Here is a 6,491-nt window from a genome sequence, read left to right on the forward strand (position 1 = left end):
TTCCAATTTCAAATTTTGACAATGGATTTTCATTAGATATTATCATAGCTCTGATATTTGAGGATTCCCTCAGTTGCTCTCGGGACCTCTTTGCCTCATAGGCAGAGCCCAAAGGCAGCTTATAACTTCCTGCTTTCCCACTCCGAAGCATGGGAAGTCAGTGAGTGTCTTTGGAGGCTGCTTGAGAATGGGTGGAGACAGAGCAGTAGGGGCTATTGCTGCACTAGCAGTGCCTTTCACAATAGTTCTGTTTTGTCATGTTGTACCCAGATTTCCGTTGGTTAGCCTCAACTTTATCTTCCTCATTTCTGTTTCCTCTTCATGATACAGAGTCCTTCCGAACATGTGACCTGCCTGCTCACAACATAAAGCTCAGCTTTCCCTGATCGCTATAGTTCGGTTCGGCACCTATATCCCATCCAAGGCAAAGGCACAACTTTGATGACAGGTATAGTATCCATTTATTCTCTTAGATTTCCATGCTGCGACAGTGTCCACAACAGCTTACAATGGTTTGGCTATGCCTAACTGCTTCTCAGATCAGAGTTAGGGATGGAGGTTAAAGATAAGGCAGGAGAAGTTTTCTATTGGCTTTCTATCCTGGAGTTTGTGGTAGCTGAAAGAGGGGACATGATAATTCCTAAAAAAATGATAGGGCTTAGAAGATAGTCATGTAGAAGTTAAATGTTCTTCAGAGCCAGGAGTTAGGAGTTATGAATAGCATTTTTCAGTTTGTCCTTTATCTATCACTTTTCTTTGAGCAAGTTGTTTCTGCATTCTGGCGCTCAGGCTTGGAACCTCTTTTTCAAAGAAGAGGAAGACAATGAACTCCGGAGTGCTGTTTAATGTCTTAGTCCCCGTGTCTCTTATTTCAAAGCCCTCCACTGAGAAGGGGGATGGGACCGATGCTCGAATGTAAACCTCTAGGCAGTGCTGAACACACGCTGGAAAACTGGTGTTGTTATGAAAGGTATGACCAAGAGATGAAGGTTTCTCCCTCTTCTACTTTTATACTCCGCTACTCCAATGTTAGAACTGAAAAGTCACAGAGAAGGAAGTTTGAGAGTAGAAAGAGAACAAATATGTAAGAAAGGACCAGAGGTCTAGGGAGAAGGAAGAAGGTAATTGCCCAAGGCCACGCACAGAGCCTACAGCACAGCTCACTCTAATCACAAGCCAGGGCTTTTATGCCCTGCTGTGGGACTGAGACACCAGAAAGTAGAGGTGCCTTGCAATTGAGGCAGGTGGCTCTTCTTCTACTGGAAGAAATCTGGGTATTTCGGCATGACCCTGAGTACTTCTTCTTCACTAATGTACTTCCTGTTATATGGCTTATTCTGGACACTTAGAGATCTTTGGATAAAACCTCATGCCCCTTTTACCAAGATTATGCCCTCCAATTTGTTTGGTGACAACCGATCTATTGGTCTCTTTGGGAACAGCTTTCTGGAGCTAGCCCATCGAGGACGTTGTGTTCTCATGGGGATGAATGATGCTATTTCAAATCAGATCATAACAAATAGAAGAGTTTAGGAATCCTTCAATTACCACCACATGTAGTCATCTATCTCTTCATTCTATGGGTCTGACTAACCTTTTTCAACTGAACTAGCTTTTCTTCTGTGTACTCCTTTGAACAGGTGCAATAAGCATCAAAAGTGAAAATGAAACTGGCCTACATCCAGCTTAATGACGACTCCTTCCATCAATACTGGTAAAAAGTATTTATAATAATATTTTTTATTCTGAGTGCCGACTCTTTAGCCCCTCTCATACCTCTCTTCCAGGCTTCCTGGGGTGTATGGGGTCAGATAGGGCATTCAGGAGGCTATGGATATCTCTGGAGTGTCCAACTCTTCTTACAGCAGGTGACAGGCAGTGAAGAGGATGACAGGAAGCAGCAACAACTGTCCGTTACCCTTTTCCTTGCCCCTGTAAATACAAGCTCTTTTAATCAGTTTCCTTGGATTTTACTAGCTCCAAAGTCTGAAGCAAGGTCTCTTAAGCACCTTCATAAGAAGCTATAGAAATATCACCAGACAACTTTCAACCACCTTGACATGTAAGACTTCTCTGTCCACATCTCTAGAGAAGACAAATTGAAGCTTAAGAAAGGCTTTATCCCAGCTGTGATTGGCTAGGATCAGTATCTAATTTTGTCTGATTCTTTCCACATGTGGTGGCCATGACAGCTGCCGTGTTAGAAAGTCGCACTTTTGGGAGACATAAGGTGGATTTGAAGATTGAGAGAAAAGTTAGGGAGTAGAAAAGACAATTTTGATTTTTAGCTTTTAAGTCATCAAATTGGAACAATGTGTTAACCTCTTATATTCATCTAAGATTTTAGAAAAAAACAGCATATTTTTGCTGAAATAGCATTCAGGGAAGTTTTCCTTTCCTAGTAATCTTGGGATGTTTGCCACTTTTTGTGCCAGTGCTTAATATAGGCTATATACTTTTTTTTTTCAAATCTACATTTAGTTCTGGGCAGGACAAAATTCGATAATGGCAAGTTGGCATTTTGAACAACAGGATTTGTGTGATGCAAAAGACAATCTCAAGTTCCAGGTGTCACTCTTCTAGCAGTTTCCTTACTGTCCCGGTGGCTGTGAGTTCAAACAGCTTAATGATGCCCCGCAAAATCCACTGTCCTGTTTTGCTCTTTGTTGCTGTTCTTCCCCCTTTTTGCAGGGGGATATAAGACAGGAAAATGCGATGCTGAGGAAAGCTGAGGGATACAATGAGATGACATATGATATAACACCCAAACTCTATATGACTTTCCCCAAACTTCCTTTTCTCATTTTTAATCTTGAGTCGGGAAAGCCAGGTGACTTAAAAGGGAATTTTAATAGTATTCGCTTGTAACTATTTATGCAACATCTGGCTAAGGCCCCAAGAAATTACTGCTTCAATTTTGCTAAACAAATTGTCAATCATTTTTTTCATGCTGATATTTATTTCATTTATTTATTTTAACTTTAAAAGCACATTTTAGTCACCTTTTTCTGTACAAGGAATCAAATACAGAGTTTTAGACATGCAAGCCAAACGCTCTTCCACAGAGTTTTATCTCTAGGCTTCTTTTTCTTTTCTTTTTTATATAAGATAGGGTCATATTACATGGCTTAGGATGGCCTCAAACCTGAAGTTCTCCTGCCTCTAAGAAAGCTGGTATTCAGACATGTACTATCATAACTGGGAATAACCACAAGTTTTGAGCATTTGCTACATAACACATACTAAATGAATGTCTTTATATGCCTTATCAATGCTCTCACAGTGACTTCCTGCACATTCTTGTGGCTGTAAAAAACTAGGCGGGAGGGACATAAAATCACTTATCTAAGCTGTCCACTAGCTAATGACAGGGCTAGAACTCAAGACCATTTTTAAAACTCAAAGTCATGCTGAGAACACAGCATGAAGGAAGTGGATAGAGGGAAGGAACAAGGATGTTGCCTTTGAGGCTTTTAAAATTAGGAAGGTAGGATGACTACCAAACTGCAAACTGTCCTGTTTCAGCTGAACAAGAGTTAAGTATGGCTTGGGTCACAGAGTCTCCTGACAAACACTCAGGATCTTCTGTTCGGTGTGGCACCTTAGGCCTATTTTCCTCCCTCTTTTGGTGTTTCAGCCAGTCAGGTCAGCCTCTGCATTTGCCTGAGGCTTGGGGTCTAACTTCATCACAACATCCCTTCTCTTTCTAGGTGCACGTCTTCTAGGATGTGCTTGCTGCCCAGTGGATGCTCCTGAACTGGCCTTCTGCAGTGTCACGCTCCGTGTATTTGACAAGCTGAGTTGGACACTCTGTGTGGTAGAGTGTCAGTTTGTCAAATACCCCAAGTGTGGCTCATGCCTAGCATCTCCAGGCCCAGGACAGAGCAAATAGCCTGCTGCCTATATACAAAGTTTATGCAACCTCAAGCTCTCTCAAGGTACTCTATGGCTCTGAGGGAACTATAACATTTCTTCAGGAGACGTCAGAGTAAGAAAGGTGCAGCTCCGGGGCCTACCCATCTGGGATCTCTATCTACACACCTTGTGAGAATGCCATGGAGTGCCCAATGGGATTAAAAATATATTAAGGGATACCAAGAAGGATGTGAAATTTGATTTATTATTAATGTCTTCTTTCACATTCCTCTTCCTGCAGCCAGAACACCAGAGTTTTTCTACAAGCATCTTGACATCAAGAAGAAAGCAGGACATAGAAATCCACTCTCTTGTCCTTGGAGCACACGTTGACCTGACCTGCATTTTCTCTTTTTCTGTTTTTTTTTTTTGTCCTTTCTCAAAGTATTCTTTCTGTTTCTCTTCGCACACCCAATTCTTCCACGTACGTTCAGACCCCATCAAACTCCAAACACTCTGGGCGGTTTGGAACATCGACCTATGCTTTTTCTTTACTCCTTTACTAGATCCAGGTATGTGCTCTTATATTTCCTGCCACTCACTACATCCCCCTAAATTGTCAGTGAATTTTTCCAGGGTAAAGTCTCAAAATTCCCCGTTACATTGTAAGAGTCTAGAGCATATTATATTTACTTGATTGCTGCCTTCCCTACTATTGTCCAGCATTTTAATTTGTTTAATAAATGTTTACCAATTAATTGATGTTCTACTAGTCCATTGCCTTTGGTGAAATATCACGCAGGGTTTTGTGGAAAAAAAATCAAACTGTGTGTATTCCAATGCTATTGTGTACACAAATAGGAACCAAATAGATTTTTTTTCCTGAGAAATAAGACTTAGGACTGGAGAAGGAGGGTAATAAAAAAATAGACTCAGAGGGCAAGTGAATTTTGGAATTGTTTGTTTATGTGCAGCAGCTTTTAAACAGAATTTTCTGAGTCTTTAATATTCTAATGCTGCACTGAATGAAGTTTAATACAGAACTATAGAAAGGGATTTCCAATATCTAGCTCCAGAGTCTAACATTTCATGATATATATTTTGGGAAGTTTCTCTAGAGAAATTCCATACATTCCCTCTGTTCTGGAGATACCTAATTTCACTCTAACTTCCCACGCATCAGCCAGCTACCTAAATGACAAGAACTATCTTGTCACCCCATTTTTTTTTTTTTTTTTGCTTAGAAGAGTCACTCTCTATAGGAAGGACTTACTGGCTTATCCTGCATGGCAAAACACCTTAGTTTAGGGGCAAAGGCAATCTTCAGAAGATGTCTGTAGCAATGCACGCACACTGCTGAAATTCACGGGTCTCACTTCCAGTCTTTGTTTAGCCATTGTCTTGATGTGGGTTACCTTTGACAAGTCATCATTTCTCTCTGAGCTTCGTTTCCCATTTTGTGATATGTGAATGCACAGATCAATAATCCTTAAGCTATTTCAAATGAAAGACCGAGAGACATCCCTGATGGTGCCTGTGTCGGGGGTTCCCTGCATTTGTGAGTAATTTTACTAGAGAAATTTCAATAAAAATTCTCTCTTCAAGTCCAGGGATTATTATTTTTTCTTTTTAGCAGAATAAGATAAATGAGTGTTTTTAAAAGGCTTGAGGGGGGCTGGGCTAAGAGCTGTTTCATGAAGGAAGCTGAGGTTTCTGCTGAGTGGGGCCACTGCTATGGAGGCTTGTAAGTAAAATGGAGAAGAAGAAGTGGTCCTTCTCACCATTTATGTGTAGCTAGCATTCAGCAAGGAAGAAAATGCTGAGGTTTGGATCACAGACTTGGCAGTATCATTGGGGGAAAATGTGGAGGCCTCTTACTTGCTCATTTTTGTGTACTATTTTGACTTTTGTAATCATCTCAAAGTGGGAGCAACTCCTGTTGAAACTATGGGCAACATAGTAACTCTCATGAATAGTAATGAAGTTGATTTGATATGAAATACACGGGGAAAGGAAGCAGTACAAACCTGACCCCAAACGATTTCTAGACAAGGGAATTTTATTCAATGGTACATAAATATATAGCTCTCCCCTCCTCTTCTCTTTCCTCTTGTCCCTTTCCCCCTTTCCCTTTTCTTCCTTTCCTTCCCATCTCTCTTCCTTTGCTTTGCCCCCTTACTTCCCCTTCCCTCCCCATTCCCTTCTTTATCCTCCTTTCCTTAAAAAAGAATTTGTTACACCTAACCCTCTCCACATTGCAAGAAGAGTTTGGGAGTTAAAGAAAATAACCGATGAATATTGCAACTAACCCAACGATTTTAGTGATACTACACACATGTTTTAAAAAAGGAAACTACTTCATATCTACGTTCATTGTCCTTTGAGAAAGAAGTAGGGCTTCTTGCCACACTTCCTGTTGCCCTGAGTTTAAAAGTCCCTAAGTAGAACTGAAAAGAAGATGGAGTGGGGGAATGGATATTCTGTAGAATACTGTTTAGAAGAGTTTGGTTTGTTTTAGATAGGGCTATCCACGGTGTGAGAAGGGAAATGGTGTGAGTTGGAAAGTGAAAGACCAAGTAACCAAGAAACAAACTGAAAGAAACAAAAATCTATGGTATACTTTAGCCTAGTATTAC

At 40.7% G+C, this 6,491-nt stretch overlaps 1 long non-coding RNA gene across 1 annotated transcript; it reads left to right on the top strand.

Moving 5' to 3' along the window:
* The first annotated feature begins 344 nt into the window (after positions 1–344).
* Positions 345–4,254, top strand: LOC119805032. Its single transcript, XR_005283863.1, has 4 exons — positions 345–448; positions 790–970; positions 1,641–1,714; positions 4,157–4,254. It is a non-coding gene; the product is annotated as an uncharacterized LOC119805032 (long non-coding RNA).
* Positions 4,255–6,491: the final 2,237 nt, after the last annotated feature.

The sequence above is a fragment of the Arvicola amphibius genome, chromosome X (genome assembly GCF_903992535.2).
Source record: "Arvicola amphibius chromosome X, mArvAmp1.2, whole genome shotgun sequence".
In the NCBI taxonomy this organism is placed as follows: Eukaryota; Metazoa; Chordata; class Mammalia; order Rodentia; family Cricetidae; genus Arvicola; species Arvicola amphibius.